Raw genomic sequence first — 24,136 nt, 5'->3', positions numbered from 1 at the left:
TTTCTATACTACAATTATGAATACTGGTTAGGGCACAAACACAATTAGCTTCAAGTGTTGATGGTAATCCTGGTCACTGGTTAGGGCTGTCAGCTTCAGTCCTCATTCTCCTCTCCCTCAATTACTGTGATTATCCATAGAAGACACCCAATCATTGATTTATAACTTGGTAGCTCCTCCTCAACGAATTTTGAAATAGTTCCAAACTACATGGAAGAATTCTGACCTGTTTGCACTCAAGCCTGGGCATATGCGTCCTAGAGAGGACTTATACATGCCTTCATAGTATCATACCCACCGAATAGTCTTAGTGGTGGGCTCTAGTATTGTAGCAATAATGCTACAACTCCTGGAGCTTCCTTCTCTAGTTTTATCAACCCGGTAGTTCGTAACAAACTTGGAAGCAACGGTGCTGTATGCACAAGTACTAGCTCTTGTCACAGCTGTCACTTGGTCAGCTGGCACAAGTCCGCTAGGGCTCAAGCCAACTTCTATATGTTCTCAGAAGAAGCTTTTTAAGTGATGAACGAAAGCTATCTCAAAGGAAATTAACCTACTTTGCAAAAATGAACTGAAAGCCAACAAAACATGGAAACCCTAGTAAACCCTAATTCTACCTAGCTTAGTCCTTCTGGTGCAATGGTGGGAATGCAACTTCTAAAAGTGATGTCATTACTTCTATTGAGATGATATGCATGTGTCTAAACTACTTTCATCTGAAGAGAACATGTTTTTGTATTTTTGCTCAAGTGGTTGGAGTTATTATGACTGTGCTTCTTACTGGGTCTTGACTGTGCAGGGGTAAATCAAGGGGAGGAAGGCTTGGAAAAGGTCAGGAGGACTCTAAGAGGATCTAAGGGATCCCTCACATCACCCCAGAGAAGTTCACAACGTTCAGATGCCTGGCAACCGTGTTTGCAAGCTTCTACAGGATGTCTGCAGGGGATTCTACAGGAAGTTCAGGATTTCTACAGGATGTTCTGCAGTCGGAGTTTAGGGTGATGGATGAGTGAATGAGCTGTATGGGAGGATAGGGAGGTAGGAGGGGAGCTTGTGATGGCTTATGGACATAGAGATGAGATGGAGAGGGTGTGTGCAAAGCTGGTTGGTCTAGAGGAGGGTAGAGGTAATGGAAGGCCAAAACGATTGAGCAACGTGGACAAGAGAAGAGTTGGAAGGCAAATGATCTGACTGGAGGATGAGTAGGTGGCCTAGGCATGGCTCAAAATGATAAGAACACGATGAAGTGGTGCTACGCAGTGTAAATGAAACAAATCACCCTTATCTTGCATGTAAACGAAAGTTCATCAACCTATTCTAACTGTTTTATTAAGAACCAAAGAACAGCAATGTAAGTTAAAGGGAAATCGTGCATGGTGCTGAAACAGAGAGTTATTGCTCAAGATTTAAACATATGGACACCTCTACAACCGAAAACATTACATCAAGACTTGCATGAACATGTAAAACTGTGTTTTTGGTAGGTGGCACGGTCTGCACTTCCGGTCCCCAAACAGAGGTGAAAGTGAGCGTGCATTCAACCCTTTTTGGAACTCAAATTAACTTCAATCTCCCTACGCTAATCTGAACTACTGAAACAACTGCATTCATAAAACTAACCTACATAACCACACCAAAACAGTCAACTCAGAAAACTGTGTTTTCCAAGTGCATGTAAAGGAAAGAAATGCAATGCTAAAAGAAAGACAAGTAACAATACAGAGGAAGGAGGCCTTAGGCTCTCAGGTTGGGCCCAACCCTGAGAGCTTAAGCTCCTTTAAGAACTCAGAGCTGCTTCAAATCTGCCTGCTTATTCATTAAAAGATAATAGTCAAAAGTCTGATAACATGCCAAAAATGGCTTACAAAGAGCAAAACAGAGCTACAGCTCGTAATTCAAAATATGCAACAGAGGTTCAAAAGTTCAAAAGTCCCCATCGAAGGCTACAACCTCAATATTTATACATTATGAGGGCCAAGCTGGCCTCCTAAATTAGTGGAGCTTGGCTGGCCAAAGTAAAAGTAAACTGTTGTTCTTTCAAACTTCGTTTGGCTGCCTTCTAGCTCGGTGGTGATAGCTGTTGGAGCTCGGAGTTGTGGGTGGAGAGCACGAGGAAGGCCATTCAATGCCGTGGACAACCTTCCTACAAAACCTCAATGCCACCTTGGCTGTCTCCTAGCCTTCATTTGCATGGTTTGCTCCATTAATTGTCAAAAAACCTGAAATAAACGTGTGTCAGCCACCTAGGAATAGTGTCTGCCCTTCATTCGTGCAAATAACATAAATATACTAAAAAATGATGCAAAAGCTATGAAAAATGAAGGGTTAAGCAAGGGTAGTGAGGCCAAATGAGCCCAAAATGTTACCAAATTTGGGGCTCATCATCACCCCCCAGCTAAAATATTTGCTCATCCTTGAGCAACTAGTCCAGCTCCTCATCCTTCATTGCCTTTACTGCCACCCTTACATCCCAAGCCTCTGTAGTAGTGTCCTCCTTACTGATATGGAACCCAGCCTTTCTGTTCACCTCTTCCCACTGTTCATTATCATTTTCCTCTGTGTTGCCTTCCATCAATCCTAGCAGTAGTGGTGGGCTTAGTTTGAGGCCAATCCAGCTGGCCTGGAGGTTTTGCATGGATTTCTTATTCATCCACGTGTGGGTCCGTACTCGCTCTTCCTCCAATGCAAAGAACAGTGGCACGGTGAATTTCTGAGGCATAATTTTGCTAGCCTCTAAGAAGTTGTAATATGAACTCAGACTTGGCTGAGGGCTAGGCTCCTGAATATGCTCCTTCTCCACCTCTTTTGGTGGCTCTACTTCGCCCTCCCTCGGTGGTGATGAGGGTGCTTCTCCTTCCATCCTCTCTGTCTCCTTAAGCCGGGCCAGAGTTTCCTGTAGAGCATCCTCAGCATCCTGTAGCCGGGCTTTTGAGGCCAATTGGTCCAACCTATCTTGCCAAGTAGTCTTCTTCGGGCTCCCTCTCTCATAGGTGACTGATATCTTCGAGGGGGACCTCTCCCTGGGCGAAGTAGGGGCATCCTCTATAGTGATTGGGCTGCTGGATGGAGGCTGTGGCTTCCCCGTTTTTATCCTCACACTTCTCCTAGCTTTAAAATATAGAGGGACTTCCCTCTTTCTCTTCTCCTTTGGCTTAGGAGGTGTACTGAGGGCGGCCAGCACGGCTGCTGCCTCCCTTGCAAGAATGTCAGCTTTCTTCTCCTTGGGTTTTGCTTTTTCAGGGCTTCCTGTAGAAGACCCTTTTTCAGTGATTTTCTGGCTTCCTGTAGAAGCCGGTTTTGGTGTTCCTGTAGAAACAGGTGGCACCGCTTTGGTTTGTTTTGCTGAAGGGGTTTTACTTTTTGACTTGGCTGCGGCTACTGTCGAGGCACCTTTGCTGACGTGGGCCTGCTCAGCCTTGTCCACTCTGCCTTGCAATCTCTTTTCTCTGGCTGTCAGCATGGGTGTGTCATCCTTCTCTTTAGCACCCTTTTTCTCGTGCTTCTTCTTTTGCTCTTTCTTTTGCTCTGTGGTCGTGGGTCTCTGACCTTTTTCTTTCTTCCCTGCGGGCACTGACTCCTTCTCCTCACTGCTGGATGAACCGAGCTCTTCGGTCAACATCCTTATATCTCCATCTTTGGTCAAATTCCTGAAGGCTTCCCATGAGAGAGGAACCTTGTACGTGTGGAGCGCATCCTCCACGAGGAGTTTGATGAGTCCATGGTGGGCTACCTGGTCTGGTGTGCCTTCTTTCAACTTAGTGGCACACTCAATCATAGACTGTAGTAGAAAATAGGGGATGCTCAGTTTGTTTTCTACAGGTAGGTCCATCTGATGCCTTAATTCAGTGAGTAACCGAAAATGGTACCCGTATACAATGCTAAACCGGCCTTCGCAGGTGATGTACTTCATAATCTGGAGGCTAACTTCACTCCATAGTGGCAGCAAGCTGGTTCTACGAACCCCATTTTTGTCTTCTGAGAATTCCTCCTCTGGGGGGAAGAATTCCTTCTTCGCCTTCTGTCCCAACTTCCTTTCTTCTTTATCCCATGGTAACCCCATTGGGAGCTCAGTCACTCGGCTGATGAATTGTGGAGTGAGTCTGAGACTCAAACCCCTGAAGTTGACGGTGGCCAATGTCTTGGATTTCGGCTTCAGAGCTTGCAAAAACTCCTCTGCCACCTCATCATCGTAGCCCTGCAATTTGTCGCAAAACGACATCCATTGAGCTTGCGTGAACAGCTCCACCACCTCAGGATTTTCTCTTAACTTCTGTGAGTCGGTTGGTTCCCTTCTGATGAACCCACCCGGCATGGTGAAAAACTGCTGCGTTAGCTGGAGGTGGCGGGTGCGGAAGAAAGTTGGCCTACTGGGACAGAGCGTAGAATTACGCCTCTGCCACGCATACAACTCATGAAAACTTATCACGGCTTAATTATAACTCACATCCTGTAGGACGACAATTCATGCAAACGACAGACAATACTTGCAAATTTTTTACGACCAGACTGTGGAACGTCGACTCTGCCACCTTCGAAACCAATTGCATGGATGGTTCAGGCTTACCTTTTTAATCCGCCACCTTTTGACGTGCAGAGCCCAATTTCCTGTAGAAGCAGCTTTCCTGTAGACGCAGCGGCACGAATTCTGGAGGATACTGCAGTGGTTCTGCGTCTTCTGCTGCTATCAGACGTTCGAACGGCCGAGGACTTGGAGTGCCGAGCTTCAGAGGAATGCGGAGGCTCACTCGACTTTCAAACGGCTGATGATTAATGCGTGGGGTGGCGATCTGGCCGATAGATTTGAATCCGGCGGAATTCGTGGCGCGGGGGTGAGCTGTCCCTGCCGGACCGTTGGATGACGTCGTCTACTCATTCCCCTGTAAATTCTCTGACTGCTGCATCATCCGCCGCAGATCCGCCGCCGTCATTCTCGTTAGAACTCGTTTCTCCCCGAGTGGACGGTTCTCACGTGTCCACTACCCGTTCTTTTCCACGGCCACCATTCTTCGCATCCGACTAGACCAGCTGACTGGTCGACGTGGCCAGTGGAATGGCCATGCAACTGCTCAACCCATTCATTTCATGCTTTGCAAACATTTCAGAGTAATATTCATGTAATTCGACGAAAGAAAGGGCGAGACACTTACCTGTGCGGCCGCGACATGCTTTTCCAGGCTTTAGGACGACGATGACTAGATTTGCTTGCTGCTGCTGCCATTTACACAGGTCCAGATTTGCTTGCTGCTGCTGCTATGTGCACAGGTCCGGATTTGTTTGCTGCTGCTGATGATGAAGCGTATGACTCCGCTGCATGCTCCCGCTGTACTATTGCATGTTGCAGGCGATTTGAATGGTGTACACTCTAGTTGGCTAAACTGTTACGGGATTCCTGTAGGATGTCCTGTAGCAGTTTGTCCTTCTCGGGTGCATGCTGATGAAGACAATGGCATCACGATCCCGCTCGCAGGGCCCTTGGATAACTGGATTGAGTTTTGCATGGCATTTCGGTATCCTGTTTCATTTAAGAATTGCTTCCTCTTGCTAATTCACTGATCTGGTTTGATTGTGCAGGTATCCTCATTGCATGTCGACAGGGGTGGTAGAAGGAGGTGACAGCAGTGTGTGAGGGTGAAAACAGTAGCTTGCATGCATCCATACCGGTCCTTGGTCATTAGATCTCCTCATACAATTAGTTCTGGGCCGTCCAAAACTTCTACAGGAAGTTTCCTGTAGAAATACAGAACTTCCTGTAGAAAGTCTGTAACTTCCTGTAGAAAGTCTGTAACTTCCTGTAGGAGACTGAGCTGTGAGGAAATCGTGCCCAAACCTGAGAGAAGATGAGTGTTCTCGGAGGAGGTGCTGGTAGGGTCTTCTGGCAGCATGATATGGACCCTTGTCTTCAAGTTGAGGGACCTCTTCTTCCTTCATAAACCTGCAACCTGCATGCATTGCCACATTGTGAACTTGCTGTCCCTATTTTTTTGTGTTTGTTTTTTTTCTTTTTTCTTTTCTTTTTCTCTTTTTTTTTTTTTTTTGAAAGACAGCAGGGGCGCCTCAATGAGGTTTTCACCCTTTGCCATCTGCCTCAAGCGCCTCAGAAAGGTTTTCACTTAAGGGTCTTTTTCAAACTTTTTCTCTTTTTTTTTGAAAGACAGCAGGGGCGCCTCAATGAGGTTTTCACCCCTACCATCTGCCTTGGGAGCCTCAGAGAGGTTTTCACCCAAGGATCTTTATTATTATTATTATTATTTTTTTTTATTTTTTTTTAAGATCTTCAGGGTATGCCCAAAACAGAAGCAGAACCCTTCTCTATGACCAGCACTGATTTCTCCACAATTTTAATGAATTCTTGTCTTGAGAGAGGTTTCCTGTAGATTTTTAGTCGATGCCCATTGACAAACATGGGGATGGCCTCCTCATCAATGGTCTGAATGAGAACAGATCCATTGTCATGACATTTCTCCACTGCATATGGTCCCAGCCATCTGGTTCTCAGCTTCCCCTTGAAATCTTTATGCCTGGAATCATAGAACAGCGCCCAATCTCCTGGCTGAAATTGCTTGTCATTGAGGTGTTGGTCATGCCACACCTTCCTCTGAAGTTGAACCACTTCTGTGTGAAGAAGGGCCTGCATTCGGTGCTCATCCAATCCATTCAGCTGCAATAACCTTTCTTGTTGGGCATGGCTGAGATCTAGGTCTAGCTGAGCTGCCATCCTCAAAGTGTTGTATTCAAATTCGATAGACAGCAAAGCTCTCTTCCCATAGACCAGCTCATAAGGTGTGAAGCCGGTTGTGGTCTTCCAAGTGGTGTTGTAAGCCCATGTGGCCTCAACCAGGTGATCTGCCCAGTCCTTTCTGCTGCTGCTCACCACCTTAGTCAAGATCCCTTCCAATGCTCTATTGGTGACTTCCACCTGCCCATTTGCTTGAGGGTGATAGGGGGTGGAAGTCCTATGCTTGATCTTGTGATGAGCTAGTAGGTCTTCAATTAAGTTGGATGTGAACTGGCTTCCTTGATCGGTGACTAGCTCTCTTGGGTAGCCAAACTTGTAGAAGATGTTTTCCCTTAAGAACTCAGCCACCTTTTCTTCTGTTGCTGCTTTGATTGCCTTGGTTTCTACCCACTTTGTCAGGTAGTCGGTGCACACAATGATGTAAGATCTCTGCCTTGAAGGAGGGTTGATGGGACCCACAAAATCCATACCCCACTTTTCAAATGGCTCAAGAGTCACTTGGGGTTGGAGAGGCATTTCATCCCTTTGAGTTGATTTCCCCATCCTTTGGCATCGGTCACATTGGCTGATATACCTTCTGACATCTTGATGAAGTGTGGGCCAATAATAGCCTGCCTGCAAGATTTTGAAGGCGGTCCTCTTTGCTGCAAAATGTCCTCCACAAGGTCCATCATGATAAGTGAGGAGGAGATCAAAGACTTCCTCCTCCCTTACACAATGCCTTAAGATCTGATCAGGGCCGAGCTTGAATAGGTTGCCCCCGATCCAAGTGAACGAGGCACTTTTTCTGACGATTCTGCTCTTCTCTCTTGAGGACAGGTGCGGAGGGAACTGTGCGGAAACAAGGTAGCTTGCTATATCAGCAAACCATGGAGAGAGTAATGAAATAGCAAACAGATGTTCATCGGGCATCTGGTCATCCACTGTTCCATCCTCATCTGCAGACAAGTCCAATCTAGATAAAAAGTCAGCAACAACATTTTCTTTACCTGGTTTGTCAACGATAGTCAAATCAAACTGCTGCAACAAAAGTAACCATCTAATAATACGAGCATTCACGTAAATATCTAATTGCAGCATGATCAGTATGTACAAATGTTTGATAGCCAGTTATATGATGTTGGAACTTGTTCAGTGCATGGACCACAGCCAAAAACTCTTTCTCGGTTACAGTGTAGTTCAGTTCAGCCTTGGATAAGTTTTTGCTAACAAATTAAATGGCATATGGAAGTTTTTGTTCCACTTGTCCTAAGGTTACTCCTATGGCTTTGTTTGAGGCATCAGTGTGGATGTGGAAAGGTAGGGCCCAGTTTGGACCTCTCAAGATTGGGGCAGACACCAACTTGTCCTTTAATTCATTTAGAGCCCTCTGACAATCGTCAGTCCATTTAAATTCCACATCCTTTGCCAAAAGGCCAAACAATGGCGAGGCTAACTTGCTGAAGTCTTTAATGAATATCCTGTAGTACCCTGCTAATCCTAAGAAACTCCGAACATCCCTTACCTTTTGAGGAGGTGGAACCTTCTTGATGAGAGCAATTTTGTTAGGATCCACCTGTAACCCTTGGCAAGAAATGGTATGGCCTAGAACGGTCCCTTCAGTCATCAAGAATTCACATTTTTCAGGACTAAGGGATAGGTTCATCTCAATGCATTTGGTTAGGACTTTTCCCAGATTGGACAATGCTTCCTGGAAGTTGGACCCATAAGGAGTGAAGTCATCCATATAGATTTCCACTGCATCATGGACCAGCTCCGAGAAGATGCTCAAGACGGCTCTCTGGAAGGTAGCAGGGGCATTGCATAGACCAAAGGGAAGAACTCGGTAGGCAAAGGTACCCCAAGGACAAGTGAAGGTGGTCTTATCTTGGTCTTCCGGGCTGATTTGGATTTGGTTGTACCCGCTAAACCCATCTAGGAAAGAAAAGAACTTCTTTCCTGCCAGTCCATCCAACACTTGATCTATGAAAGGTAGAGGAAAATGGTCTTTTTTGGTAGCTTTGTTCAGTTCTCGGTAGTCCACACAGATTCTCCACTTCCCATTTTTCTTGGGAACCAACACCAGAGGGGACACCCATTCGCTATCCGAGATGGGGTAGATGAATCCTGCATCCAACAGTTTTTGCAATTCTTCCTTGACAATGTCCTTAAGGGCTGGATTCATTCTCCTCTGGGGTTGCCTAACTGGTTTACAATCCTCTTTGATGTATATGTGATGGGTACAGACTGAAGGATGGACTCCTTTCATCTCCTTATAGCTCCAAGCAAAAGCATCTAGATGGCTGGCCAACAGGCTACACAGCTCCTTTTCCTGGGAAGGAGATAGGGAGGAGCTGATCTTTAACGTTCTCTCAGGGCCGAACTCCACATTTTTTACTCTGGGAGTGACAGGGTTGGTCGCACAAAGGTCCACTAAGGTGCTGGCTTGGGCATCCTCCACCAATTTCTCTAAGGATAGTGCACTGGGAGGTGGATTCTGGATCAAGGTCTCAATCAAGTCATCCTCGGTTGGGGGGTCTCTTCTAGTGGTGTCTAGGGTGCACAAAGGTGCTGAGTACACCTCATCCTCTTCTCCTTCCTCCAACCAAAGTGGTAAGTCATGCTCTAACGAGGGTTGGGCAGGAGGGTATAGGACTAGCTGCTTGGACATAGGACCGTTTTTGATGGTCATGTTTCCTGCTCGACAGCTTATGTAAGCATCTGCAGTGGCTAACCAAGGCCTTCCCAAAATAAGAGGGTATCTAGTAAGCTTTGCCTTTGGTTGCAGAACCAAGAAATCTGCAGGGTATTCCCAAGAGTCAACAGAGACCAAGACATCCTCCACAATCCCTTCGGGAGTCACGGTGGAGCGATCTGCTAGTTGTAGGACTGTCGAGGTCTTCCTCAAGGAACCTTGAAGGTTGAGTTTAAGCATAGTATCCCTAGTCATCACATTAATGGCAGCCCCTAGATCAATCAAGGTGTGAGGTATGATGGTGCCATTGATGTGGACATCTACTACAGGACTCCCAGGATCTAGATACTTAGGGCAGATGACTTGTCCTAACATAAGGTCAGACAACTGTCCTAAGACATTGATGGTTGAAGCATCTCTCTTTCGCCTGCCTGGGTGTCTGAAACACTTTTCCTTAACCAGTTTGTTGTATATCGGTACATCTTTGATGGCTTGGAGAAGTGGAATTTTCACACACAACTGTTTGAGCTCTCCCAGAAGCTCATCCTCCTCTGGGTTGGGTTGTGTGGTGGTAGTTAGTCTCTCAGGAAAGGGTGGAATAGCCTTTGGTTCACTTTCCTGTTTATCTTCCTCATCCTCTGGGGGAGGAGGTTGGCGATCCGGAAGAGTCTTTCCAGATCGAAGATTGATCTCCTGGATCTCCACAGCATAGGTAGGGCATGATGTTTCCCCAGTATATACCTGTTGGGCCTGTCTGTTGTTGGGGTTCGGGTTCGGTTGAGCAGGCATTTGAGGTTGCCTTGGAGGAGCAGGAGGTAATGGTTGTGGTTGAGCTGGTGGTGGAGGCAAAATGGCGGGAGGAGTGTTGTATTGGGGCCTCCACCCCGATTGAGGTGCATTCCACTGAGGTTGTGGCTGGGCATGTGAGTGATACGAATGAGTAGTGGGTTGAGTATGATACTGAGGTGGGTAAGACCATGGAGGAGGCATAGACCAGGAAGGGTGAGCGGGGGGACCCCAGGAAGGCATAGGAGTAGATTGGTTGGGGCTGTAATAAGCTTGGGGTGCCCCTTGCATCCCCTGCTGGTAAGGTCTAGGTCCTTGTGGCCTCCTTTGGTTGAGGAAATAGAGAGGTTCAGTGGGGGCTTCTGTCCCTTGATACATGGCTTTAAGCCCAGGTAAGGTTGGACATTGGTTTGTGGGGTGGTCCTCCTCACAAACAAAACACACTTCAACCGAATGTAATGGGCATTCGTTCTTAGGGTGTTTCCTTGTGCACCTAGGGCAGAAGATAGCCAAGGCCCTCTCAGCTTCTTCTTTCTTCTGCTGGATCCTGAATGTGTCCAGCTGCATGGCAATGGTCTGTCTCACCTCACTCTTGAGATCTTCTAATTGATTTGCAAACTCATGTTTGGAGAAAGGAGTACCAGCTGAGAAGAGATTTCCTCTTCCTCTTTTCCGGGCTGCCCTAGAGTGGTTTCTAAACACAGTCTTTATATCCTCATAAGGCAGTTGGTAAATATCTCCTCCAGCTAACATGTGAAGGGTATCTAAGAGGTCTTCAGGGACTCCTCGGAGCAGGACCAACTTGAGGGATTCAGGGTCAAGTGTGCACCTGGCCCGTTTATAACTAAGTTGGAACCTTTCCTCGTAATCCTCTAAGGACTCATCATTTCCCATGGTCATCCGAAAGATTTCTCCCTTGGTTTCCTTGGACCTACAGTAGTCCCGGTATTTAGTGTTGAAAGCTTGCTGCATCTGAGCCCAAGTGGTGATACTGTTCCCAGGTAAGCCCATGAACCAGCGTAATGCTGCATCCTTAAGGGTTGAAGGGAAGAGTTTCAGCTTCTGCTCATCTTCAGTATAGTCATAGGTTCGACACAGGACAGCAAACTCAAATAGGAAGGTATCAGGATCTTCAGTAGTCAGCCCATGGAAGTGAGGTAAAGCGGAGGGGCTAATATTCTTCATTTTCATGTCTCCATTGGTCTCTCGGATGGGGAAGGCACCTTCTATTCTCTCATCTTCTTCCCTATTGTCAGCCATAGCTTCAGATGGAATGGTCTCTAACTCTTCTTCTGCTATAGGATCTTCGTATATCTCAGGAGGTTCACCTATAGGTTCTTCAGGATCACTGTCACCAAAGAAGAGAGAAGGGTGACTCAGTGATGTGGTGGGGGTGTTGGGTAAGAATTTGCCTGTTTTATCACGGTTCCTACGAGGCATGAAATGGAAAGACTTTTTGATTGCTTTTGCTTTTTCTGGTACCTGCAAAACTGAAACAGATTGATCTACAACTAACTATCTTGCTGAAATGAAAATGGAGAATTGAAATGAAAGCAGGAAAGAACTAATCTACTTTGCTCAAATGAAATTGCAGGAATTGAAATGCTAGTCTACGCTTGCAGAATGGAAATGCTAATCTACGTTTGCAGAAATGAAATTGCGGAATTGAAATGTTAATCTAGGAAAGCAGGAAATGTCTATGCTACTTTTGCAGAATGGAAATGAAATAAACTACTTAGCAGAATGAGAGAGTAGGAAAATAGAAGAAAAGCAACAATTACTAATACTCTGACGCTTCCCCAGCAACGACGCCAAAAAGATGGTGGGCTCCAGTATTGTAGCAATAATGCTACAACTCCTGGAGCTTCCTTCTCTAGTTTTATCAACCCGGTAGTTCGTAACAAAATTGGAAGCGACGGTGCTGTATGCACAACTACTAGCTCTTGTCGCAGCTGTCACTTGGTCAGCTGGCACAAGTCCGCTAGGGCTCAAGCCAACTTCTATATGTTCTCAGAAGAAGCTTTTTAAGTGATGAACGAAAGCTATCTCAAAGGAAATTAACCTACTTTGCAAAAATGAACTGAAAGCCAACAAAACATGGAAACCCTAGTAAACCCTAATTCTACCTAGCTTAGTCCTTCTGGTGCAATGGTGGGAATGCAAATTCTAAAAGTGATGTCATTACTTCTATTGAGATGATATGCATGTGTCTACACTACTTTCCTCTGATGAGAACATGTTTTTGTATTTTTGCTCAAGTGGTTGGAGTTATTATGACTGTGCTTCTTACTGGGTATTGACTGTGCAGGGGTAAATCAAGGGGAGGAAGGCTTGGAAAAGGTCAGGAGGACTCTAAGAGGATCTAAGGGATCCCTCACATCACCCCAAAGAAGTTCACAATGTTTAGATGCCTGGAAACCGTGTTTGCAAGCTTCTACAGGATGTCTGCAGGGGATTCTACAGGAAGTTCAGGATTTCTACAGGAAGTCCCATAATTTCTACAGGATGTTCTGCAGTCGGAGTTTTGGGTGATGGATGAGTGAATGAGCTGTATGGGAGGATAGGGAGGTAGGAGGGGAGCTTGTGATGGCTTATGGACAGAGAGATGAGATGGAGAGGATGTGTGCAAAGCTGGTTGGTCTAGAGGAGGGTAGAGGTAATGGAAGGCCAAAAAGATTGAGCAACGTGGACAAGAGAAGAGTTGGAAGGCAAATGATCTGACTGGAGGATGAGTAGGTGGCCTAGGCACGGCTCAGAATGATAAGAACACGATGAAGTGGTGCTGCGCAGTGTAAATGAAACAAATCATGCCCTTATCTTGCATGTAAACGAAAGTTCATCAACCTATTCTAACTGTTTTATTAGGAACCAAAGAACAGCAATGTAAGTTAAAGGGAAATCGTGCATGGTGCTGAAACAGAGAGTTATTTCTCAAGATATAAACGTATGGACACCTCTACAACCGAAAACATTACATCAAGACTTGCATGAACATGTAAAACTGTGTTTTTGGTAGGTGGCACGGTCTGCACTTCCGGTCCCCAAACAGAGGTGAAAGTGAGCGTGCATTCAACCCTTTTTGGAACTCAAATTAACTTCAATCTCCCTATGCTAATCTGAACTACTGAAACAACTGCATTCATAAAACTAACCTACATAACCACACCAAAACAGTCAACTCAGCAAACTGTGTTTTCCAAGTGCATGTAAAGGAAAGAAATGCAATGCTAAAAGAAAGACAAGTAACAATACAAAGGAAGGAAGCCTTAGGCTCTCAGGTTGGGCCCAACCCTGAGAGCTTAAGCTCCTTTAAGAACTCAGAGCTGCCTCAAATCTGCCTGCTTATTCATTAAAAGATAATAGTCAAAAGTCTGATAACATGCCAAAAATGGCTTACAAAAAGCAAAACAGAGCTATAGCTCGTAATTCAAAATATGCAACAGAGGTTCAAAAGTTCAAAAGTCCCCATCGAAGGCTACAGCCTCAATATTTATACATTATGAGGGCCAAGCTGGCCTCCTAAATTAGTGGAGCTTGGCTGGCCAAACTAAAAGTAAACTGTTGTTCTTTCAAACTTCGTTTGGCTGCCTTCTAGCTCGGTGGTGATAGCTGTTGGAGCTCGGAGTTGTGGGTGGAGAGCACGAGGAAGGCCATTCAATGCCGTGGACAACCTTCCTACAAAACCTCAATGCCACCTTGGCTGTCTCCTAGCCTTCATTTGCGTGGTTTTCTCCATTAATTGTCAAAAAACCTGAAATAAACATGTGTCAGCCACCTAGGAATAGTGTCTGCCCTTCATTCGTGCAAATAACATAAATATACTAAAAAATGATGCAAAAGCTATGAAAAATGAAGGGTTAAGCAAGGGTAGTGAGGCCAAATGAGCCCAAAATGTTACCAAATTTGGGGCTCATCACTTAGCAAAAAGCTACTATAGTTGCTCTATTCCTGCAACCTGTAACAAAGGTAAACCTCACCAAATAGCACAGAAAAACATCCAACATGTATTCCTCTGGCAACGGCTATATTCAATAGGAAATTTGTACCCCAAATTAAGTGATACGCTGCCCAGACAGAACTCCTATCCTCCACGCATGGAGCCACATACCTGCAGCTCTTTCTCCCAAGAAAACTATCGAATGCAATTGTTAATAGTTTATTCCACCATATAAACTGATTTTTTTCTCAGTGGCATATATTCTTCTACATATCTCCTTTATTGCGTGTCAATCATATCCATCCATGATAAGTATTCCTGCTAACCCTGCACATTTCTCTTGTACCTTGCATTTTTTAACTTGTATTAGATGTTTGATGTGGAATGTGAGACAAGTAGCAAAACTGTGTTGGGCTTTCCAATTTATGGCCAAAATTTATTTGAATTGTGAACAACTAAGTCATGCAATAATTTCTCAATGGAGTCCTGAAATATATTATCACACTATTTGGTATGGAGTCATGAAATATATTATCACACTGTTTGGTATACAGAATTTTATTTTGTTTCAAGTATAGCCGAGTTACTATGCTTACGCTTCCTGCTAGGTGTAGCAGAATCACATAAATTTTCTTGCTTACCATCTATAAGTATATTGGTGTGTCTTCCACCAAAGAGATTTAATCCCTATAGCAGTCACGTAAATTTTCTTACAATCCATTGTAATATTGTCACACAATAATACCTCATGGAGTCATGCAATATACTGTTTGGTATAAGATGAAAAATTTTCTATTAGTAATAGCCGAGTTACTGTGTTCAGGCTTCCTATTAAGTATAGCTGAGCCAGGAAAATCTCAATGACTAGTTGTGGTTGTCCATATTCGATTCCACAAGGCAATTCATTCTTGCCATCATATCATGAGTGAATTATTAGTTTCTTTGACTTTTCTTGATATCAAAACATTGTTTATGATGTAAAAAATACTGAATCTTAAATTTTTTTAACTTGTATTGGATGTGTGACTGCAGGGTATTTTTTCACAAAAATATTCCACCCTAATATTGCAAGAAATAGAGAGATATGTGTCAATACTATGAATAAGGATTTGAATCTAACCCTTGGACTGTAACACATTCTTCTTGTATGTGTTCAACCACTTATCAATTTATATTATTTATGGGTACGATGTGATTATGTTACAAGAGATACAGTGTGCTTATGTTATAAACAAAATATATTTATATGGGTTTATTTTGCAAGCTCTATACAAGCATTCATGCTTTGAAGCCCAAATTGAAGAGTAAAGTGGCAATTTCAGAGTCTATTGCTTTAAATGAAGGCCAAAGAAATACCCTCGTGACCTCTCCTACCCCACTTCTACCATTCCAAACAAATATGAGAATAATATTCAAGATCCAAGCATAAATGTCGCTTCAACAGAAGCTATAGGAGTTGGTGCATCAACATTTCACAAGAAGAAGGATCTAGCTTCTACCAGAGTGCACATTGATAAGAAAAAGTTGGATTCAATTTAGGAGGGCATGGTAGATTCTAAATTGTATGATATGTACTTTTCAACTATAACAGATGGATATTCTAACACCAGGCTTTGTAATGTGTCTTAACAATGGTATTAGGTTTTTCACAATAGTCATAGGTTTTCTCTAATGCTTTTACAAAGCTTTTTCTGACTAGTTCTTAACAAGATGACTTGGCTCTAGGTCTATGGAGTTGTTTCATAGATTCAATTTATTCTAGAATAATGATATGCAGGTGTTTGTTGTAGCATGGTTTCTTTTGGACTATAGAGGCCATCTACAACCTCTTTGTTGATGCATTTCTAGTTCAAAGATGGATTGCAGTCAATGTTATTTTGGTTATATGCACCTTTATTTGTTATATACATGAGAAACTTTCCATATTTGTGTATAATAGTTTAGATTCATATTGATGTACATGAATATTTACATTTTTTTTGAAAAAAATGTATATTTATGTAATTGTTGGTTCATTGGTCTTTTGTTTTGGTTTTTCTTCGATTATAAGTTTTGGGGTTAACTAGTTTGATGACTGGTCCAATTCTGATAACATTAGTTCATTGTCCATTGATCATTTTCAGTTTTAACTTCTGAGTCTTGATTTTTTATACTAATGACCTTAGACAAAGTCCTTGACTCATCACCTTTTACTATTTCTGAGTTTGAGTAATTTCAATTTACTAGTCTAATATTTAGACTTTGGTATCTACTATTGAATCATTTATGATGTGTGAATCAATATATTTCGTTATTGAATTTAAATTTGAATCATGTTTATAACAAACACACATATCCTGACATCCCCCTATTCCCTTGAATCTTGGAAACTATGTGGAACATTAGTTGTAATTGCTTGATATTTATTCACTGAATGAATGCTACCTCTTGGGTATGACTCTATAGTATTGATTTTAGTGTCACGATTGAGTGTATTGGTTAATGGGAGATGCTTTTGATGATGAAAATTTGAGTTTAGAGACCCAATCTTTATGACAAGATTCATAGGTGGAATCCTGAGTTTTATAAGAAGGCTAAATAATTAGTCTTCATAGAACATCAAAAAATGAAATCTAAAATGTTCGCCAATGCACTCATGTTCCTGTAAGTTTTGTCTAGGGGTCAACCTTGACTCTTGAGCATTGCAGGAGTGTTACATTACTCCTTAAGCTCACCCAAGAATTCTATCAATCTTCCTCAGACTTCATTCTGGAGTTAAGCATAGATCTGGGCAAAAGAGCTATGGCAATGTATTGTGGATTGGCTGGAATAGTGAAATATTTGATCTCTACCTTATGGAATCCTCATACCCTATCTAACGAGAATCTTGAAGGTTTTTGTTCTACTTTGGAGTCTTGGAGTGCAGAATTTAGATATGACAATTTATATGCTTATGGGACAACTCCTCAACGTTTATACTTGCTTGGATGAGGAATTATTATTATGAATTATCTTCAGTAAAATCGACCTTGGAAATGTGAAATTGACATCCATAAACCATATTTAGGTTAGCTTGAAAATATGAAATCAGCGTGCCTAATTAATATTGGTAGTATATATATGTGTGTATTTATGTATCTTTTCAAATTGGGATGAAAATCCAAGTTCAATCCTTTTTGGGACAACATGTATGTTCACCTCTCATGTATATATAGGTATTTTTCTCTGACAAAATACACACACATGCAACCTAGAAAACTATAGTTGATGGGCCATGAGTTGGAGTGCAGGTTGGTCATGGAAGATTGGATGTGTCCTCATCCAAGGCTTGCAAGCATAATTATGTGTGTATCCTTAAGCTAAGGGAGAGCATCCCATTACAACGATAATGTAATGGGTGTTAGCACCAAGAACTTCATGGATGAAATGACAAATTTGTACACAGGCTTGAGGGCTTGTAAGTGTTTCTTTGGTCTTGTTGTGGTCTTGCTACAGGTTGGCTAAGCATGTACTTACATAGCTAAATAGGCCATCATATCATCGAACTTCTCACTCAAAAAGGAATAAGAGTCACACCAGACCTCCTCCTCCTCGTTAGATTATCTAATAGAGACTATTTTGTGACGGTTTTGGAGGCTTTTCATGGGCTTTTCTTTTGGTCAAAATTTGGCATCATTGTGGCATCACCCAAACTTGGAAATGAATTTGCATTGTGGGAGTCTACTTCCAATGCTCTTATGCCCCTGGATTTGAAGTGAATAAAAAGCTTAGTATGCAATTGAGATTAAGCTCTCTTTATCCCTGCTCATGATCCTTTGTAGCTCTTGGGGAAGCAAATAAACAAGTTTAGAATGCAATTGAGAGTAAGCTCTCTATAGTTCTGGTTATGATCCTTTGTATCTCTAGGTGATTGTATCTATAGTAGATTATAGTCGTTGATAGGTTAATTCAAGTGTTGCAAATCTAATTTCATTAAATAAGTTTCCTTGACTACCACCTTATCCAATGATTGGAACTTGCTATGCTCAATCCTAGAATTGCCTTAGTTGATTTATGATATGGTGGATTAGTGAAGGAACTTTCCTATAGGTGTTAAAGTTTCAGGGCCAATAAGGATCTTTCCTCTCAAATTGGTATCAAAATGAATTTTATACTTATGGGCCAACTCCTCAATGTTTATACTTCCTTGGATGAGGAATTATTATTATGAATTATCTTCGGTAAAATAGAGCTTCGAAATCTGAAATTGACATCCATAGGCCATATTTGGGATAGCTTGAAAATATCAAATCAATGTGCCTAATTAAGATTGGTAGTATATATATGTGTGTATTTATGTATGTATTCAAATTGGGATGAAAATCCAAGTCCAATCCTTTTTGGGACAACATGTATGTTCACCTCTCATGTATATATGGGTATTTTTCTTTGACAAAATGCATACACATGCAGCCTAGAAAACTGTAGTTGATGGGCCATGAGTTGGAATGCAGATTGGTCATGGAAGATTGGATGTGTCCTCATCCAAGGCTTGCAAGAATAATTATGTATGTATCCTTAAGCTAAGGGAGAGCATCCCATTACAACAAGGGAGAGCATCCCATTACAATGATAATGTAATGGGTGTTAGCACCAAGAACTTCATGGATGAAATGACAAATTTGTACACAGGATTGAGGGCTTGTAAGTATTTCTTTGGTCTTGTTGTGGTCTTGCTACAGGTTGGCTACACATGTACTTACATAGCTAAATAGGTCATCATATCATGGAATTTCTCACTCAAAAAGGAATAAGAGTCACACCAGACCTCTTTCTCCTCGTCAGATTATCTAATAGAGACTATTATATGATGGTTTCAGAGGCTTTTCGTGGGCTTTTCTTTTGGTAAAAATTGGGCATCACTGTGGTATCACCTAGACCTGGAAATGAATTTGCATTGTGGGAGTCTACTTCCAATGCTCTCATGCCCCTAGATCTAAAGAAAATAAACAAGCTTAGTATGCAATTGAGATTAAGCCCACTTTAGCCCTGCTCATTATCCTTTGTAGCTCTTAGGGAAGCAAATAAACAAGTTTAGAATGAAATTGGGAGTAAACTCTCTATAGTTCTTCTTATGATCCTTTGTAGCTCTAGGTGATTGTATTTGTCGTAGATTTTAGTCATTGATAGGTTAATTCAGGTCTTGGAAATCTAATGTCATTAAAGACTTTTCTTTGAATACCACCTTATCCAATGACTGGAACTTGCTATGCTCAATCCTAGAATTGCCTGAGTTGATTTATGATATGGTGGATTAGTGAAGGAATTTTCCTACAGGTGTTAAAGTTTCAGGGCCAATAAGGATTTTTCCTCTCAAATTGGTATCAAAACGAATTTTATACTTATGGGCCAACTCCTCAATGTTTATACTTGCTTGGATGAGGAATTATTATTATGAATTATCTTTGGTAAAATAGACCTTCGAAATCTGAAATTGACATCCATAGGCCATATTTGGGTTAGCTTGAAAATATGAAATCAGTGTGCCTAATTAAGATTGGTAGTATATATATGTGTGTATTTATGTATGTATTCAAATTGGGATGAAAATCCAAGTCCAATCCTTTTTGGGACAACATGTATGTTCACCTCTCATGTATATATAGGTATTTTTCTCTGACAAAATACACACACATGCAGCCTAGAAAACTGTAGTTGATGCACCATGAGTTGGAGTGTAGGTTGGTCATGGAAGATTGGATGTGTCCTCATCCAAGGCTTGCAAGCATAATCATGTATGTATCCTTAAGCTAAGGGAGAGCATCATGTTAGCACCAACAACTTCTTGGATGAAATGACAAATTTGTACACAGGATTGAGGGCTTGTAAGTATTTTTTTGGTCTTGTTGTGGTCTTGCTACAGGTTGGCTACGCATGTACTTACATAGATAAATAGGCCATCATATCATGGAACTTCTCACTCAAAAAGGAATAAGAGTCGTGCCAGACCTCTTTCTCTTCGTCAGAGTATCTAATAGAGACTATTCTGTGACAATTTTGGAGGCTTTTCGTGGGCTTTTCTTTTGGTCAAAATTGGGCATTACCCAGACCTGGAAATGAATTTGCATTGTGGGAGTCTACTTCCAATGCTCTTACGCCCCTGGATATGAAGCAAATAAACAAGCTTAGTATGCCATTGAGATTAAGCTCTCTTTAGCCCTACTCATGATCCTTTGTAGCTCTTGGGGAAGCAAATAAACAAGTTTAGAATGCAATTGAGTGTAAGCTCTCTATAGTTCTACTTATGATGCTTTGTAGCTTTAGGTGATTGTATCTGTAGTAGATTTGAGTCGTTGATAGGTTAATTCAAGTCTTGGAAATCTAATGTCATTAAAGACTTTTCCTTGACTACCACCTTATCCAATGACTAGAACTTGCTATGCTCAATCCTAGAATTTCCTGAGTTGATTTATGATATGGTGGATTAGTGAAGGAATTTTCCTATAGGTGTTAAAGTTTCAGGGCCAATAAGGATTTTTCATCTCAAATTGGTATCAAAATGAATTTTGTGTGCCTTAGACCATTAAATGCCACAAATCATAGTGAGATGTGCTTGAGTGTGGGTTAAGTAATTGCATTGTGGGAGAACTAATATGGATTTACAATGTCTATCAAAAGAAGAAAGGTGCAATTAATATGCATTTACAATGTATATCAAAAGAAGAAAGGTGCATTGTAGAATGCATGTGGTGTCATAAGAGAGGAATCATGTCACTATATTCAGAGATATAAAAATAAAAGGGTATAAAAAATGTGAATAGAAAAAATGGATACATACAATATTTAGTGAAAATAGGGGTTTTATAAATTGGGAAGGTGTATTGGATTTATATTGGTAGGGGGTTAATAATGTGATTTTTAGAGGTATTTTCCAATATGTAGTCAAATTAAGGGTATTGTTTAGTATGCCACGAACACACATGCTATGTTAGAGGTTCAGTGAGTTAAACCCCTGTGATTTCCACAACCCAGATTCAAGAAATTTTTAGAAAACTACTTATGCTCGAATTTGTGTGGAGATGGACTTCAATAAGGGTTTTGTTGTTGATATCAATTTGATGGCCCTGAATTATACTTGGGTCCAAAAGCTCGACTATGAAATTGTTTCATTCCAGTGTAAAGCATGTTTATGAAACGAGACATGTAATTAAAAACTACCCCAAGTGTCAGAGAAACAAAGATTGGAAAAAATACTGAAGGTCTAAATGATGGGAAGGAGCTCAGGGAAATCACTATACGGTATAAAAAGAGGAAGACTCTCAAGATAAGAAAAAATTAGAAGATAAATTGAATGTTGATACTGCCAAATAAAATGCATCATAGGCAACAAGAATCAATAAGAAAAAATGCATGCCAGTGGGGACTCTCTAGACTTAGCGAAAGTGGAAAAGCAACAAACTCTTCTGAAAAACAAATCCCCTCTGAAAACCATCAGGAATAATGTTTGAAAGGGAACTATTCGGGCACATTAGGAAGATAAGGAAGACTTCAAAACAACAGCGTGCACTTGGGGAAGAATGACCCATCAAAATTTGCAAAAAACATGGGTTGAACTCAAGTTGGGAAGAAAGGAAAAAGCATCTCTCTAGGAAAAACAAAACAACAACGTGCACTTGCGGAAGAATGACCCATCAAAATTTGCAAAAAACATGGGTTGAACTCAAGTTGGGAAGAAAGGAAAAAGTATCTCACTAGGAAAAACAAAAAGTTAGCCTAAATCAAAACAAAAAAATAGTGAAAAATGAAATGTAAATGTATTTGGATATTGGGGCTTTTTTGGAAAAAAAATAATTAGAAATGGATTGAAATTTTTGTGTCATGGGGAACTAGCTTGAGCATTTGGATTGAGCTTTGTGCTCAATTTCAAACTTGCAAAGAAGATTGAAATATGCAAAGGTTCTAACCTTGTAATCCAAACGTTTTAATAATACAAATTGTTACCCATTTCATATAAAAAAATAATGGTATTTGTTTATTTAATTATAAATTAGTTAAGTATTAATATTATAACATATAGTAATTTTTTATTTTAATATTAGTTATTTAATATTATATATTAGATATATATGTCAATTAAGTTTATCTTTGGTACTTAGAAGAATGATTAAGATCTTTTTCATTAAAATTCAATTTTTGCAACATGATGAATTTTGATGTAATGGAACCTTATTATTGAAAATGAGTAATTCTTAAACAATTAAAACATGTATATTCTTCGTATAAACTATTAAAAATAAAAATCTATTTAAAAATATATATTTATAAAATTATTAATTTAAAATAATTAATTTTTATAATATTTTAATTTCCACCTATTATAGAAGCAGGTCTTTCCCCTATTGAGAGCCTAGCTATGATTAGGTTTCTGTTGTAAAAGCACAAACTCAATAACATAGAAGATCATAGACTTCATAAGCTAGCTTTAAATTCCAGCCAAAACCACCTAAGGCTCAATCGGGGGTGGCATAAAAACACAAGGGCCTGGTTAAACTATTGGGAGATCAATGAGAATGATGTATTGCAAAACATAAATAACATTAAAGATATTGTTACTTTTAAGTTCAAAGAAAAAATGTGTGTGAGAAAGATTTAGCGGCTAAAAGAAAATTAAGTTATTATAAGAAGGTCATCAACTCCACCCTAGAAGATCAAAAGTATCTCTCTATTTTAACTAGCTCAAAGAAGAAAATTAATATAGCAAAGATTAGAACGAATTCTCATGAGCTCCATAGTGAAATAGGTGGTTGGGCAGTTCCTAAAACGCCATGGATGGAAAGGATCTGCCATATATTTGAGAATAGGAACATCGAGGATGAAAACCACTTCCTCTTGGAGTGCCCCGGGTACAACCACATTAGATCTCAGTTTCACAATCTTTGTTACAACACTGACCTTCCTAGCCTTTTACAATGTCAAAATTATAGTGAGCTCGGGAGGCTTCTCTCCAAGCTTTTTGAGCATAGGAATAAAATCTTAAATCAAAATAAATAATTTGTTTCTTTAGGTCTGATAGACCTATGTTTGGTCTCAGTGGACGTTAACCATCATCATCATCATAAAATAAATATTTTAATACTTATTATGAATTAAAATAAAAAAATGATGCTTTCATTTTCGATCTTTACCTTTAATAATGTGTAGAGCCTCTGCTTCTCTGCATTTTTGCTGCACGTTCCCTTCTTAAGTAACTTTACCAACAAGTGGAGCACACTAGAAAGGCATGGCCTTTATTAAGCACCTGAATTAGATGTTAATCAAGGAAAAGCTTCATTTAATTATGCTGTGCAATAAGAGTTGATAAAGCCATGTGATCATCTTAAGGGTAATAGCAATTAAGGTGGACATTAAGTTATCTTCTATGATACATATCTTCTTTCTTTTGGGGGCTATAACATATAATTTGTGTAATTGACTTTTATTTTCAATCCTTTTTATGAAAATCAAAATTAAATTAAATTAAATTATAGTACTTTTATTATTTAAATTAAATATGGTTATGTTAATAATTTAGTAATTTTATTTTGAAATTAATTTTTTAAATTTTGAAAAAAAAATTATAATATAATTAAAATAATAATATTTAAATTTAAAAAAAATAATATTAATAATTTTTAATTAAGTTATTTAGTTAAAATCGAATTCTATGATAACGAATCTAAATTTATTTTAATTTTGGATTTACCAAGTACAGAGAAGGATCAAATCTTTTTTCAATGTAAAAGAAGTTTACATCATCTCTCAGCCTTTGGTAGCTCTAGAATTAAGATAGATCTAGGATGGTTTAATTATTAATTATAATTACAATTATAAATATAATCATTAACTTTTTATTTTTTATTTTATTTTCTTTTAAACAAGACTTTACAACATCCCTACCATACTAGATTAGACGTCTCAGTGTAATTATATATATATATATATAGATTATTCCATTTGTTAAAATTTACTTCCAGAAATGCTAATTATTTTTTAATTTGATAAATAT

This window comes from Pinus tabuliformis, chromosome 4_1, assembly GCF_031772625.1.
Source record: "Pinus tabuliformis cultivar Carrire ecotype Pingquan chromosome 4_1, CPIR1, whole genome shotgun sequence".
NCBI classification, from domain to species: Eukaryota; Viridiplantae; Streptophyta; class Pinopsida; order Pinales; family Pinaceae; genus Pinus; species Pinus tabuliformis.
This window is presented reverse-complemented; position numbering follows the sequence as displayed.